Source organism: Myotis lucifugus, unplaced genomic scaffold, assembly GCF_000147115.1.
Source record: "Myotis lucifugus unplaced genomic scaffold, Myoluc2.0 scaffold_595, whole genome shotgun sequence".
NCBI lineage: Eukaryota > Metazoa > Chordata > Mammalia > Chiroptera > Vespertilionidae > Myotis > Myotis lucifugus.
Window position 1 is genome coordinate 5,299 of NW_005871643.1, and position 16,504 is coordinate 21,802.

Genomic DNA, 16,504 nt, shown 5'->3' on the forward strand with positions numbered 1-16,504 from the left:
CGGCTGTGGCTGCGGTGTTGGGCAGGGGCGCTGAGCGGGGCACGCAGGGCCGCTGGACGGGCCGTAGGCTGGTGTCCCCCAGGCCCGGAGCCACCGGACACGGTTGGCGAGTTTGTATTCAGAGCGAGCAGCTCCGAGTCTGCTGTGGGAGTCACTCAGTGCCCACGGGGGCCCTCAGATTCGGGTGCCTCCTTGCTGTGTCCTCCGGGGCTGCGCGTCCCTGTGGCCTCACAGAGCAAGGCCCACCCTCGGCCCGGCTGCTGCCCTCAGTGCCGATGCAGGGGTGACGCCGATGCCACCCTGTTGGCCTCTGCCCAGACCAGGCTCCCGATGTGCTGTCCCGAGGGCCTGTGCGTGAACCTCGTCCCGTCCTGCCCTCCTGCCTACTGCCAGCCACGCTGGGAGCTGGTCCTAAAGCTGGTGGCGTGGGCGCCTGGGCTCATGGGGCCGTGAGGTTGGGAGGTCAGGAGGAGGGGGGGCAGGAGGGACAGAGGAGACACTGGGCGCAGCGGCAGGCAGAGCGAAAAACACCGGTGGCAGCGGCAACCAGTGTTTGATGAAGGACTTGGCGCCTGGAGGTGCCAGGAGGAAGGGACGAGGTTATGCTGAAGAAGAGGAAGCTGCTGAAGCGAGAGCCCGGCCACCCTTCATTCTTTCTCGGAGTAGCTGCGAGGGTCCCCTGGTGCCAGGGGCACGCCTGGGTCCCCGGGCACAAACCTGAGTAAGCCACAGCCACGTGTCAGAGGCCGCAGGTGGTGGCCGGGAGGACGCGGTGGGAGCTGGGGCAGCACAGCTGGCGCTGGAACGGGTTGGAGTCGGGGGCCGGGTGAACCTGTCCACTGCTGAGCTCGTGACCTTGGCACGGCACTCCGCCTCTTGCGCCTCTGTTTACCCGTCTGCAGCCTGGACACAGCTTGTATCTCCGGGGTAAGGGCTGCGTTAGCGGGTGTGTGTCCAGCCCATGGATGTGACTAGTGTAGGTAACTGACATCATTAGCTACTAGTTATTCCCAGAAATTCACTGGGCACTGACGGACGGGTCGTACACTCGCTGGGGTTCGTAGGCCCCTGGAGGAACCAACTTTAGTTCCTCGTTGGCCCCAGCCAGTCGGAAGGGCTGCATTCTCACCCACATGCCCCTTCCTCTGCCACGCTGGCAGGAAGCATTCCAAGTGCTGGCGTGCCGGGGGTGGAGGATGGGGCTGCCGGCGGCACCGCGGGTAGAGCAGGGATTCCAGGGCCTGAGGCCAGAGAGGCTGTGGCAAGAGGAGGCTGGGTGTGCCTGGCGGCCGGGCTTTCCGTGGAGCAGGGGCAGCCCCGGACCCATCCACTCGGAGAGGAACGCGCATCCCCCGCGCAAGAGGGAGTCTGAGGAGGAAGACGCAGCGAGCGATGCCACCTGGGGCTGCAGAGCCTGTCTGGGCGCTCCAACAGCGTCCCAGATGCTGGCCCGGCCCCGGAACGCCCCTTCCGGGTGGAGGGCTTGGCAGAGAGGGCCTCTCGAAGCTGGTGCTCCGGGAGTGAGCCTGGCTGAGGGTGGAGAGGCGGGCAGATGCCAAGACAACTTCATTGCGGAGACGTGCCACCCACAGAGCCTTTCTGACCCTAGCCCCTCCCGTCTCCAGGGTCCTCCACTCTGGCCTGCCCTGCGGTCGCCATCCACCAGCCCTGCCAGCTGGCCACGCTTCCCTGCCTGCCGCTCCCCATGGGCCCATGTGGACCCCTCTCCAGGCATCACCTTTCCCATCCTGAACAGTCAGACCGAAGCCCCCAGAGCTGTCCCCCTCCTGCTGCCTGCTTCCAGCTTCTCATGCATTCAGACGCTGCCCACATTGCTGATGGTCACTGACACGCAGGGCCTGGCCTGGGAGGCTCAGTGCCCCTCAGCCAGGCCCTCCCTGCCTCTGTGCCTCCTCACTGCCCGGCTCCTCCTCACTGCCCGGCGCCTGGTTCTCCCCCGGAAGTTGGAGTGACCGGCAGGAATGATGGAAGAGCGCTCGCAGGTGTGCAGGTCCGTGCGCCCCGTGAAGGGCCTCGTGTGGGTGAGCCAGCAGCACGGCCCTCCTCCCAGCGCCTCAGGGTGTCCCGCTCCCTCTGAAGAGCTGAGGAGCTTTTCCAGCCCCGGGAGATGGCCGTCGGTCACTCTTTAAACAAGTAGCCGCTCTTTGCAAATACCTCGTGGTGTAGAGTAACGTTGTCCGAGATGGTTTTCGTGGCCAAGTCAGGACAGGGTGATCCTCACCCGCGCTCTGGGTCCTGCGCTCACCCTGGGTTAGGCGTGAGCTTGCGGGGCCCCTGGCTGCTCACGCTTGTAGGTCACCATCGGTCGCATGTGCGGGGTCCTCCTGGGACCCTCGGGCGGCTGCACGGGGGGCTGGGCGATGCCAGAGGCTGCAGGGCAAGGCGAGGGCCGCTCTCTGGGGCTGGCTGTCTGGCTGGGATATTTTTATGATTAAAGAGCTCTTCATCAGCAAGGGCCCAACTTTGAAGTCCCAGCAGGCTCTTGTCAGAAAGGGAGGGGCTCGCGTAGCTTCCAGGACCTCCTAACGGGCACGAGGGGTAGCGAGCGTTTCCGGGACGTGTGACTGGAGTGTCTGTTGGGTAGAGGACCGAGCACGAATTCTCGGGGCTGAGTGGATGGCTCGCTCTAGGGCGAGTCCTTCTGGTTTTCCTCATTCCCCCCTCCCTCCCGGCCCTTCCCCCTCCAGCCTCTCTGTGCAAGTCCCATCACTCACGCTCCCCTGCCTTTGTGAAACCTCAGCGTCGGTCCCAACACAGTTGTGGTTATCTCCTTGCCTAGCCCAGTCTGCTCTTGTTCTCTGAGTTGGCTGGTGTTCAAACTCATGGGGCGGAAGACACACACACACACACACACACACACACACACACACACACGAGCACGCATACACACGCGCACACACGCACACACATGCACACATGCGCGCACACGGCACCAGGAATGCTTGACCAGAGGGTCAGGAGCACAGCTGTTCAGGGTCCCCCCACCCCCACCCCCGGCCCATCCAGGAGCACAGCCCCTTCCTGCTGGTTACAGAGCGGAGCAGGGGGGACAGGGTGGAGGGAGGCAGGAAAGTGTCCTCAGGTCTCAGTGTGTCACTGAGGGGTGAGTGTGTCTTCGGGCAGCTTCCCTGGGTGTTTCTCACCCATGCTCGTGAGCGGTGGCACCGAGTCTCGCTGAGCCCAGGCTTCTGCTTGTTGGGAGGTGTCACACTTGCTGAGGGATCATTGCCGTTTGTGCATCAGGCAGCGAAGCGGCTGGCGGCAGGGCCAGGAGGGCTGTGCGCCTGCGGAGGCCCAGCGCGGTCAGCTGGGAGGCCGGGAGGAGCTGCCCTCTGGCCCTTCAGGGGCCATTTCAGTCAGCAGTCGGGCTGGCTTGGTCAATGAGAGCTCACTTATTGGAAACCATAGGGTTTCTTCCACTGTTAGGCCCAGAGTTCCTACAAGTTCTGGTCTAGTGCATTTAAATTAAAAGTCAAAACGAGACTAAGGAAACCCCTCACTCTGGCTCGATGAACTCACACTAGAACCGATCGCCCTAAAAACAGGTCAGGAAATGGGAACTGTTATCAACTACTGAGGGCCTGAGGGCCTACTATGCTCCGTCGCTCTCCTCTCCATCTGCTGCTGTATTCAATCCCCCCCCCCCACGACATCATGAAACAAGTGTCGTCATCTCCACGTTACAGGTGGGGAAACTGAGGATCAGAGAGGTTAAGTAACTCGCTCCTGAATGGGTTCCCACCAGAGTCTCGCCTCCAGGCGTTTGCAGCTTTCGCCTCCACGGTGCGTTACATCCGTGACCTCCATGGCAACAGGGCCATAAAGTTTCAGGGGACTTAGCAGCCCTGAGGCTGTGGCTGGAGACGGTCCACGGCGCTCCCCGGGGGTGGCGGCATCTCGGCCAGCTGCCTCCTCTGATGTCCGCAGGCAGGACTCACCCCTGGAGTCTGGCACAGGGCAGGTGGGTCATGCCTCGCTTTTTAGAATCGGCGGCCAGCCCTGACATCTACGCCCCAACCTGCACTCCAAATTAGTTCAAGTCATTCCAGCTTAATTCAGTCTGACCGGCAGTATCAGCACGCGCTCTGGGCCAGTGCTGTGCGCTGTGTGCCGGGCATACGAAGAGTGAATGTTCCCTGGGGACAATGCAGTGAGGGGCAGGTGGAAGCCCATATTCATAAATCAGCGACGTGAACCCACGTGGACGTGTAGCGGGCTCTGAGCCCACGTAGCTGCAAGTGTAGAAGCGTGTGTGTGCAGAGGTCCTGACGTGGGGACGGAGGGGACGGAGGGGACGGAGGGATGAAACTGGCCTGAGCGGTGGGGGAGAAGGTCACTCCAGCCCCAGCAGGCACGCACAGGCAAGCTAGGATGAGGTGCCTGGGCGGGACCTCTCCAGCTCCCCCAGCCTGGGACGTGGGGTGCTGACTGTGTCTGACTCAGGGTGGTGATGAGGAGCCCACGACCCATCTAACACCCGGAGCAGTGCCTCGGGCACAAGGGTTCGGCGAGCGTGACGATGCCAGCCTGTCTCGCCTGCCTTGGGCGCTGCCCTGCGGCATCTCCCTGCTGTCCCGTGTGCCATCCCCTGGCGCCCTCGCCATGCAGCCTCATCCACTCCTGCTGCCGCTCGGCTCTCCTCACGCCCGTGCTGGACCTCTGAGAGCCCGCGGTAGGGCCGTCTGGTGTCCTCGCACGAGCCACTCAGGATGCGTGCGGGTAACAACACTGTGTATTACAGAGAAGCCGTCATTTACCGTGTGCTGCAGGGTGAGCTGGGGAGGAGCGTCCATTGTAACCGAGCCCAGACAGGGCCCTGGCCAGCCGGGGGCCCTGACTTTCTGGGCAGGTTTCCCCCTTCTCGGTGGCTCCATGTGGCATCTGTCGGAAGAACGGGCTTTGTGTGCGGACTTGCCTGGGCTCGTGACTGGCTGTTAGGAGGTGCCCGCTGGGCGGTGTTGGGGTCCCTGTGAAGCTGGCCATGCAGGCTGCACTCTTTAGACCACCCACGCTGCTCCCCTTTGCAAGGGTCGGGGGCGAGTCCCCAGACATGGCAGGTGGCTGCTGGATGGCCATGGCCTCACACAGCCCTCCTCCTGAGCCGGAGTGACAGCAGGAGGACCTGCCCCAGCGCAGTGCAGGAGCCCAGTCCTCACAGCCCAGGGCCTCGCCGCCGCCTGCGGGGCCTTACCGCCTCCAGCTGGGCTGGTGCAGATCCAAACCGCGGAATGCTGCCCGGGGGACCGGGGGGATGTGGGTGCGACGCAGGGCTGGGCCACGGAAAGTCCTCCGTTTCCTCCTCATGCCGCCAGCGCTGTGCTGACAAATGCCTGTCCGTGGCCCGTAGAAGAATGTCCACGAAGATCTAAGTCCCACCTCCTTCCCAGCCCCTCCTGCTGCTCGGGGACCTCCCCAGGCAGTGCTGTGAGCCCAGGGCCTTGTCAGCCCCCGGTTTACCCTCCCTGGCCTCTTCCTAAACCACACCATCAATAACCATCGCTCCGAGACCCCATCCGGACCCGGCCTGGCTGCTCTGGGCCTCCCGGGGCCTTTGGGTTTCTCTGTGCCTCTTACTTCAGCACTGGACCATGGAACGCGGCCAGCAGCTCCCAGCCCATCCGCACCCTCCCCCATCTCGCTCCCCCGCCCCCCCGCCGTCTTTCCCCTCCCCGTGGTTTTGGTCTGTGTCGACGGAGGCGTGCACGCTCTCGGACCTGGGGTGTGCATTGGTTTGGGCCAGCGGACGAGGGGACAGGCGGGATGACAGGTGGAGGAGGGCGTGCGGGCCCTTGCACAGTTCGTGGCACCTCGCGTTGGCCCTGCTGTTCTCCACGAGCGAAGGGAGCTGGTTGGTGCTTTAGCCACCGGCGTAACCAGATCGCTGCAGGCTCTTGAAAAATGGAGCTCTCCACAGCAGCAAATGTTTGCGATTAGCTTGAACATGGGGTGGAATTTGCTTTCACGTCCGGACGGCATGCTAGGCAGCCAGGGTCTGGGGAAGCACCGCTGGTCACGCCCGGGGCCTCGCTGGGGGGCGGGCCTTCCACGCCTTGGCCTTCGTGGGCCAGCCAGGCCCGAGCCCGCCCTCTGCTCGGCACGTCCACCGCCTCCCAGGTGCTTCTACCTGCCCAGCAGCAGGGAGAGCTCGGTCTCGTCCCTTCAGGGTGGGGCTCAGCAGCCTGTGTGGCCTCAGGGGCCCTTGCCTCTCAGGTTGAGCCGCTGTCAGCCCCAGGGCTGGTGGTGCAGGTGGTCCCACCCGAGGGCTGTCCCATGGGAGCCACATGCTGTGATGGCCGCTGCTGAGGACACGGAGGCGGGCCTGCAACCAGAGCCCAGGTGAGCGCTGAGGCTCGTAGGTACTGGGCGCAAGGAGCAAAGTGGAAGGACAGGGCCTTCGGCCCACAGCCGTTGGAGCGGGGGTCACTGTTGGTTTGGCAGTTCAACCAGGTCCTCAGAAATCCAGCCTCTGTCCTGACCCCCACACTCCCAGCTGGCCCGCGTGCCTGCGGGGTGGCTCCCACCCTCCAGGGCGCGCTCTGCGGCCTGAGGTGCAGAGCTGGGCTATGACTTCTTCGATGTTTGCTTCTCACTCATAGTTTCCTCTTTCTCAGAAGTCCTCCCCCACTCCCACCCTTCCCCCCCCACCCCCCTCGCCCACCTCACTGACTTTCCCTCTTATCTCTTTGGCCGTAACTGGGCCATGTGCCCACCCTGGGGCTGGGCACTGGCAAAGGGGAAAAGAGATGGGTCACCTGGCTGAGATGAATTATGACTCGTCCTGGGATGGGGCACTGCTGCCCAGCCAAGTCAGGGTTCTCTTAGCAAGAACAGGGGGCTCCGGGAGGTGACAACGGTGTCTGCTGTGGTGGCCCACACTGTCCGAAGGCACGGTCACTGGGGTGCTGGGAGGGAGGAGTGGATCTGGGAGTGGGGGTGGGGGGTCCACGCCTGTCCAGGCTCCTTCCGCACCTATTCCGTGTGCTGGCCGCGCCTCATGCCTCAGTTCAATGGTGTGTCTAGACCCCCCATTTCCTATGGAAGAGGTGGGAGCCAGCTCAGCAACCCTCCTCCATCGCATTCAGAACAAGCTCGCATCTGGCAGGAAGCACACATTCCTGCGCTATCACCGACGCTCCTCTGTGTCGGCAGGTAGCAGGCAGGCTGGTTGCCTTCCCACCTGCCGAGCTCGCCGTGGGCTTCTTGTCGGGCCACCCTGGCTCACTCTGGAGTCTCTGCGCGGCATGTCTGCCCCGTCACTCACTCTGCTCAGATTCCAGTTATTAGTTAAGGTTCTTGTTTAGGGCTTCGTTCCCTTGGTCACTCCAACTGGAAGCTTCCCGTCTTTGAGTTTCTAAGCCCTTGTCATCAGTGAGCCCACAGGAGCCACAGACAGCTGATGGGGAGACGCCCTTACAGGGAGTGTGCGGGGCTCAGCTGCCTCTGAAGGCTGGGGAGGATTGGGGAGGTGAGAGGACGAAGCCGGGCCAGGTCCTGAGGACAGGGCGAGCCCATCTCTAAGACCAGGTCTTCACTCTCCTGCTCTCCCTCACCTTCAAGCATCTTAATACTCTGTCTCCAGGCGCATTGGCTCAGGGGTGCCACGTTGGACAGCACGATTGAGGATGATGTTTGTGTCATCACAGAAAGTTCTACGGGACGGCGACGCCCACGGGTCACCGGGGTGGTGTCCACTCACGTCTCACACATAACTTGTGGCTGTGATTTCCGGCCGGGAATCCTGTTTCACAGAGATCTCTGCAGTGCTTTCGCTCCTCCTGTCTGGCCCCGTCCTCCAGGCCCCTGGATGGAGCTGGATGGGGAAGGTGCAGAGCATGTGAGCGGCACCAAGACGGAAACTCTACCCCAGGCTTGAGCCTGAGGGCGGCCGTCCTGCTGGCCAGCACTGCACACCTGCCACCATCCCTGCTGGCTTTGCCACCTCGACCCAGTGCTGCTTCCTTCCACACAGATTCCACAGCTGGTGCTCTCCTGGGCTAGACCCGGCCTTGTCAGGGGTCTCAGTCGGCTGTTACTCAGGAAGTTGGGGGCAGCCTCTGGGTCTTTCCTCTCTGGGTAGAATACTTGGGTGTGATTGATAACCTCTCTCATCCAGTTCTGCCTGATCAGGAGCTTGAGTTGATAACGGTGAGAGTGTTGCCTGTGGCCACACAGAGCCTTTCAGGTGCAAAGCAGCGCGTTATGGTTTTGTTAGAATGGCGCTCCCTCTATGTTAGGCGGTGATGTGATGGAGCTTTGGTGGGTTTGGGCCTTAACAGACAGGATTTGAATCCTGGTGTCTCTGGTTACTAGCTGTGCCAAGCTGAACAAGTTACTTAAACCTTCCTATGCCTCTATTTGTCTCATTGTGAGGTGGGTGATAGGTGAGTGACATGATTCAGTTGAGTTCTCAGTGGGCTCCTCTGGCTTCTGGGTGGCTGTGAACAGGTCAGGAAGCAGGAGGAGCAGGCGGTGCAGCGGGAAGCTGCTGAGGGTCCGGGCAGGTGCGGTGAAAGCAGGCGGAGGTGGGGAGTGGTCAGGTTCTGGTTATCCCTTGAAGGTGGAGCAGAAATGGCTGGTGGACAGTTTGCAGGGGGTTGTGAGCAGGACTCAGGAATGATTCTGAAATGTTTGTCTCCAGCGACAGGAAAGTTGTAGGTGCTTTTCATCAACAGAGGAGTGGCGGCTGTGGTTGGAGCGGTTTGAGTTGGGGTGTGAGGTGGGTGGGATGAGATCAGGAATTCTGCTTTGGTGTTAACTTGGGGATTTCGGTTAGAAGCCCAAGTGACAATATTGAGTAGGTGGATTTAGGAGAGAGCTCTGGGGTGGAGAGAGACATTTCAAAGCCATTGAAAGTAATTTAAAGTATTGAGACTGGATAAATCACCAAGGACAATGATTTTAGATAGAAAAGAGGGTGAGACATTTCAAGTTGAGGGAGATGAGAGGGACTAGCAAGGAGACCGAGAAGGTGACTGGTGAGCTAGGAGAGCGAGGGGTCCTGAGGCCAAGTGACCGCAATGCCAGGTCATCATGAGTGGACATCATTAGTGGCCTTTGCAAGGAAGTTTTGTTAGAAAGAGTAAGACAAGTGCCTAATGGGATTGGCCTTAAAAGAGAGTGGAAGCAGAGGAGCTGGAGATAGAAAATACAAATAATTTATTCTTGAAATTTTCTACAAAGGCTATCAAATCAATATGGAGGTGGGTCAAGAGAAGGATATTTTCCCCCCAATTTGGGAGAAATATATAAATATAACGATATTTACAAAAACATACGATGTAGCTTTGGCGTGAACTTGAAGTGATGAAGGCTAGTGCCTACGTGGAGGAGTTCCCTGGAGAGGAGTTCAGGGCCCACTAGACCTTGAATGGAAAGGGCAAGTCCTTCTGATAACAGTTGGCTTCATATACCTACATCCTGACTACAGTGGGTTAATGAACAGGAGGTTTTATTTTTCTCACTGAAAGGGAGTCAAGAAGTAGGAAGTCCAAGGATGGTGCAACTGCTCAGGAAGCTTTCAAGGACCCAGGATTCTCTCCTCTTCCTCTGTATCCTTAATAGGTGGCTTTTATTCGCTTAGTGCCAAGATGGCTGATTCAACCCCAGGTGTTATATTTTAATCCCAGGCACAGAAATAAGGGAAAAGGTGAAGAGAGATGGTGAAATGTATGCACCAGCTGAGCCTTTCTCATCTCATAAAGAGAATGATAGTTTTTCAAAAATATCTTGCTCCCCACCCCCTCATCCCCCTGGGTCCCCTGTCCTGCTTTATATGGCCACTCTTAGCTGCAAGGGAGTCTGGGCATGTGAGCTTTTCCAGCTGGGAACACAGTCACTGAGATTTTTGGTTATAGGAGGTAGAGTTCTCTAGTTAAAAATATATATTTTTTTAATTTTTTAAAATTATGGCAATGTTTACCACAAAATTTATAACACAAAATTTATCATCTCAACCATGTTTAACTGTACAGTTCAGTGGCATTAAGTACATTCACATTGTTGTGCTACGATCACCACCATCCGTCTCCAGAACTCTTCATCTTGCAAAACTGAAACTCCACACCCATTAAACAGTAACTCCCCATTCCCATCTCCCTCAAACCCTGGCACCCACCATTCTACTTTCTGTCTCTATGTACTTCACTACTCAAATTATCCTATATAATAAAAGGCTCATATGCAAATCGACTGAACAGTGGAACGACTGGTCACTATGACGCGCACTGACCACCAGGGGGCAGGTGCTCAATGCAGGAGCTGCCCCCTGGTGGTCAGTGCGCTCCCATAGGGGGGAGTGCCACTCAGCCCAAAGCCTGGCTTTGGCTGACGAGCGCAGAGGCAGTGGCGGGAGCCTCTCCCACCTCTGTGGCAGCGCTAAGGATGGCCGACTGCTGGCTTAGGCCCGCTCCCCGTGGGGAGCGGGCCTAAGCTATCAGTTGGACATCCCTCAAGGGCTCCTAGACCGCAAGAGGGCACAGTCCGGGCTGAGGGACCCCCCTCCCCGAGTTCACAAATCTCGTGCACCAGGCCTCTAGTCTCCTGTAAGTGGAATCATACAGTGATTGTCCTTTTGTGACTGGTTTAGTTCATTTAACATAATGTTCTCATTATGTTGCAAATGTGTCAGAATTTCCTTCCTTTTTAAGGCTGAATAATATTCCATTACAATAAGTTTCTATGGTATCTCCCTCATTTGGTTTATCATTCACCTGTGGCTTTCACCCTTTGGCTGTTGTAATAGTGCTGCTGTGAACACGCATGTACAAACATCTCTTTGAACCCCTGCTTTCAATTATTTTGGGTATTTCCCTGGAAGTACAACTGTTGGATCATATGGGTAATTCTATTTTTAATTTTTTGAGGACCTGGGGTACCATTTTCTATATCAGCAGCACCATTTTGAAGCCAATAGTGCACATGGGTTCTCATTTCTCTGTATCCTCGTCAGAGTTTCTTTTTATAGTAGCCATCCTAACGGGTGTGGTGTCTTCCAGTTTTTAATGGGTGAGGAGAGAGTTGAAGGATAAAGAGAGTAAAAAAATGAAGGGGAAAAATAAAGAGAACAAGAGCTGGAACCTTTCTGAGCTCTCAGGACACCTGGAGTCCAGCCAGATGGAAGGGGCCACGTCTCCCGGGAGAGGCTGTGTGGGCAGTGCAGGACACCTGGCTCTTTGGGCTGGATTTTGGGATTGTGCAGAATGCCTGTGTGATGAGGCTAATAGATTCAGATAACAGAGTCTGCCCTGCCTGCCCCCAATTCAGAGCTGAGATGTTTTATGGCGTCCCACGGGCTTTGAGATCTTTGAACTAGACATTCTGGAGATGGAGATCATCCAGAGAGATTGGCCCCCTGCACGTGGAAGGGCAGTCCCATGTGGCCGCTCCCTGTGGCTTTGCTGCCACGGTGGCAGGAGATCTTTACTCGGATTGTCCGTCTGTGATTGTCTTTTCTCGTCACCCCTAGAAGACAGGGTGATCCTTACGAACAGGTGTTATGTATAGGATGTCCCAGAAAATGTGCACACACACTTTGAATAATTATGAAGGCAGTGTATGTCAAAATACACTTCATTTTCAAAATTGAGCTGTCAGCTGTTACAGTGTGTATACATTTTGGGGGGACATCCTGTATATACAGTCACGGGCAAATTAGGTTTACAGTTGTCAGTACAGGAAACAGTTTATTCTTGTATTACTTAATAACTAGTTATTGTGTTATTTATTATGATTATTAACCTACTTTGCCCACCTCCTATGTGAGGAGAAGGGAGAACAGCAGCAACTCCCAGGGTTTTGAGCATGATCGTGGACTGGCCACTGGCACACCAGCAGATTGGGAACAAGGCCCATGGCTCTGAGAATTCGTCTAGTTCCTGACACTGTGCTGTTTGTATCAGTTGATTCTGTGAGGAGGTCTTGGGCTGTGACAATATGGCGTTTTCGCCCTGAAGAGCACAATGGTAAAAATGAGGAGCGATGGCAACAAAAGCAATCAGGATTCACGGAGAGCTCGGTGTTGCCCCCTGCTGGGCTCTCAGAATCCTTCCCGTCAAAACATCATCAATAAAGCCCTGTCCTCCCACTGTTGTCACACACACACACACACACACACACACACACACACACACAGCCAGGAACATGCATTCTTTGTAAGAGTATACATTGTATTGGCCACGTGCCATCCAGCCAAGCCAAAAATCGTGAAACAATAGGAATCTGTGCCCAGAATATCAGCTAAAAATACCTCATCCCTGGCTCTGTGTGTGCTGGGTATGCTTTCGAGGGTCCCAGGGGGCTAATGAGGATGAAGGGAAAGGAATACTGACATTTTCAAAGGAAACCAAACCTTTAACTCCCTAAAAAGGAAACATATATTTTCCGTGCGCCTGCCTTATGTTTCTTGCCATGTTTGCATGTCTGCGTGACACTATGGAAAGCCTATGATCTACGCCGTGCCACCCCGGCCTGGGTTGTGGAATCCACGCTCTCACCACAGTCCTTTGCTCTGCAGCCTGACTCCTCGACAGCCTTCCAGGTTTCGGCAAAAACGAAGGCGGCGGTGGGGTGGGGGTGGGGTGGGAGGGGAGGGGACGGAGAGAGCAGGAGCGACTCACTGTCTCACACACTGTCCACTTACTCAGCTGGTTAGGGTTACAGCCCAGGGGCCCAGGGACACCTTTCCATCCCCAGCTGGGCCACATTTAGCCCCTTTTATTTCTTGACCATGGACTGAGCCCCAAGCTCTGCCTGGCTCTCTCATGACCTTCATGTTCTTTGTGGTCTGGGGTAGGTCCCTGCTCCTTCTCAGCATCGGTTTCTTTCCAGTTAAACATGAGGGGAGAGGCTGACGGATCTTGTGGGGGCCTGACGGCCAGGGAAGCAAGATAAGAGGATAGACGTCTCAGCGCAGGTCCACAGCCTGTGAGCAGCGTCACCTGAGCCCTGAGAGGATCCGGGAAGGAGTCTCTTCCAAATATTTGCCAGATAGTGTCAGTGCTGGCCAAGTAGCAACTGTTGGCTCTGGTTGACTCAACACACAGTGCTGCCGGCTTCCCGTTGGCTAATGTCAGCGCTGACCTCGGGTGAGGGGAGCCCAGAGCCGTGGTCGCCTGAACGAATGCACCTGCCGTCTCCTCAAGCCCGTGTCCTCTCGTTGTGCCTGTCGGGCTCCTCCAGTAACTTATGAAAGGCTTGTCTGGCTTAATTTGTTACAACGAGAGTCACAGCCTTGAGAAATGCATGAAGTTCTAATTTTGGCTCAGTCTTGCAGTAAATGATCTCATGCCAATATTGACGTGGGCAGATATGTCCCATTGATTTCTGCGAGTGTCAGACACTTCAAACACGCCGTCTCCTCAGTCTCCAAGGCGTCTCGTGAGGTCATTATGACGCGCCGATGGAGCAGCAGGGCTCGGGACCGTGACCACTGGCCCACAGTCTCAGAGGTGGAAGGAACCCAGGCTTGAACCCAGGTTCTGTCAGACTGGAAAACCATGCTGTCCCCACTCTGCCTGGCTCACCTCGACCAGACGCTGTGTGAGAATGAGGGAGGGACTCAGCCATCCTTTTGCGATGGACGCCGAGCCAACATGCTACCCTGAGCTTCTCAGCAAGGTGCCTCTGGGCGGTGCAGACACCACACTCCCCATTCCCATCCCTTTGTATGGCCCTCACTGCTCCCCAGGACCCCAGGGACACGGAGCCTCTGATTGGCTCTGCCAGACACTATTGTTTCCCGTTTTCTCCCCACCGCAGAGCCTCGAGACTGTCTCCTATAGAAGATCCTGCCACGTCTATTGTCCCTGCAGACTTTCCCACCGCCCCAGGCCCACGGGCTCCGGCGCTTATTGTGGTGGTGTTGGCTCAGCCTCAAGGACAGAGACCTGGAGCCAGCTGACAAGGTTGCTTGTGTCACTACTTCTAAGGCCACAAGCCATGCTTTTGGTTCCCAATACTTTTGAATACTCTCCGTCAGTTCAGCCACATGGTCTCCCAGGCTCCCGGCTGCAGAGTCACCCGACAGACAGTCTTGGCTTATGGCCAATGCCTGTCTTGGTGCCTGGATGACCTCAGTTACCAAGTCAACATGGCATTAGTGAGTGCTGCTGTACTGCCCCCTGGTGGAGAGGGTGGAAACGGAGCATGCATTGCAGAGGGACACACAGACTTTCTCCCACATTCCTAAACCCAGGACTTAGAAATACACCTGATGGGCCCTGGCCAGGAGCTCAGGTGGTTGGAGCATCGTCCTGATAGGCCAAGGTTGTGGTCTCGATCCCTGGTCAGGGCACATACAAGAATCAATCAATGATGCATAAACAAGTGGAACAACAAATTGACGTGTCTCTCTCCCCCTCAACCCTTCCCCTTCCTCTCTTTCTAAAATCAATTAAAAAATGAAATGACCCTGATGTGGGGTAGGGCCGTGCAGGTGGACAGGTGCCCCGCCTGCAGCTGCTTGCTGGCCGAGGCTGACAGCAGTTCTCTGTGTAGTTTGGCGGAGTGAAACCAGGACACAGCCAGCTGCTCAAGTTGCACTTTGTGTGATTTTGGTCTCCATTCTTCCACTTAATTTTCCATGGCGTGGAGGCTTTGAGGAGCCCCTTCGATGTTGTCAGAATTCTGGGTTCAGGTTAATGAAGATCTCAGCTTGCAAACCTACCCTGGAGTGTCATGATGGGGGTCCCCTTATATTCCTGCTCAGTCCTCCTGGGCCTCCAAGCCCTTGCCCTGGGTGGCGCTGGGTGTTCACGAGGCTGCCATGTTCTGCAGCCGTCCTGTGCTTGGCCGCTGTGCATCAGCCCGGAGGGCAGAGATGGGGATGACATGGCGGCTTCCAGTGTCTGCATCTAGAGGACAAGGGGGCAGGTGGGGGGAGAGTGGAGGAAGGCGTGGGAATTCATGGTGAAAAAGTCAGGAGTATTGATCCTGAGGAGAAAATGAAGGCTCAGTCAGCCAGCCTCTTGGTTGTTACGTTGATAGAGCAAGAAGGCATTTTACGGAAGTGTGCTGGAACTCTTGGTTGGGTAAATCCAGACAAATGCCTAGCCCGAGGCCACTGCCGCAGGTGGGACCTGGACCCCGAGTCCACAGCCAGCGCAACCGAAAAGCTGGCCTCGACATCCTTGCATCACTCATGGCCTTGGTCCTGAACTGCCTGCCCCATCCCTCTCTCTCCATCTCCTTTACTAATCCCGATTCCCCCAGTCTCTTCACCACCATCGTATGGTTCCCATTTCATTGAGGGCTTGCATGTGCCAAGCACCGTGCTAGGTGGTTTGGATGCGTTAGTTCATCCTGACTGGGGCTCTGTGAGGCGAGTTCTTGTATTGGTCCCAGTTTATTGGTGAGTGAACTGGCACCACCGTCACCAGACCCAGGTCACAGAGGTAAGTGGTGGAGGGGGCGGGGGCCTGGATCTAAGGTGATGGGATGACTCCATGCTGCCTCCGGTCCTGCTGCCTCCACAGCTCAGTGTCTGTGGCTGAGCATCCCCGGCTCCTCCTGGCCCAACCCTCTGGCCTGCATTTCTGCCTGCACCTTGGGAACAGGCCCCCCCACGCTCCCAGCAGACGGGGTCCCCACAGGAACTGCTTGGTCCTGAGCGTGTTGGAGTAGCGTAGACGCCTCACGGTGGCGCTGGGTTGGAGAGGGTCTCCCAGGCACTGTTTGTTCTTAACCTACATCCACAGCGGAGAGGCCTCTCTCGGGGGTCCCTCAGGGTACTTTGGGGCCCAGGAGCTGAGAGCCCGACGGGGTCAGCTTGGTCCTGACTCCTGCCCGTCACCCCCAGGGGCAGCAGCATCTCTGGATGCCCTGCAGAGCCAGGGGCCGGTCCAGAAACCCTTGCACGAGCCATGGCCGCACCCCAGCTGCCTGATCTTTCTACTTATTTCTGCTGAGAAAACAGTGCCAGACGGATGGGGCGCAGGAGAGAAGGGGAGAAAGAGCCTGTGAGCAGCCCCCTGAGGCCCGTCCCAGGGAGACTGAGCTTACAGAGGGGCTCTCGTCGAGCCCTTCCCCCAAGGAGTGGGCGTGGCCGTGGCTGTAGAAATGCCGCGGTTCCTGGCACCACACGGATGTTCAATAAAGATGAATCCCCCGCTTCTGTCTTCCGTGAGCTTCTTTTCCTTTGAAGTAAAATAATTTGGGGGCTGAGCTATGTCGTAATGACAAGGACCCGATATGCAGAATGTGGAGTAACTGCCTAGACTGCACACGGGCAGCGGAAGCCACGTGTCCACCTGGCCTCGTGGGCCGTAGGCTATTCCTGCTGCTCAGGGACAGCCCTCCTGTCCTCCCCAAGGTCCCCTCTTTCTTGATCGCCTTAGACTGGTGTCCGAGGAGTCCCTCAGGTGCCAGCCTTCATCCCTGCTTTGGAAACGTTCTTGTCTCCATAGCTACAGAGCAGGATTCCAAACCTGTAAGAAAGGCATGAAGCGTGAAATGGAGCAAATTAAGGACTTTTCCAGCCTGGGGAGTT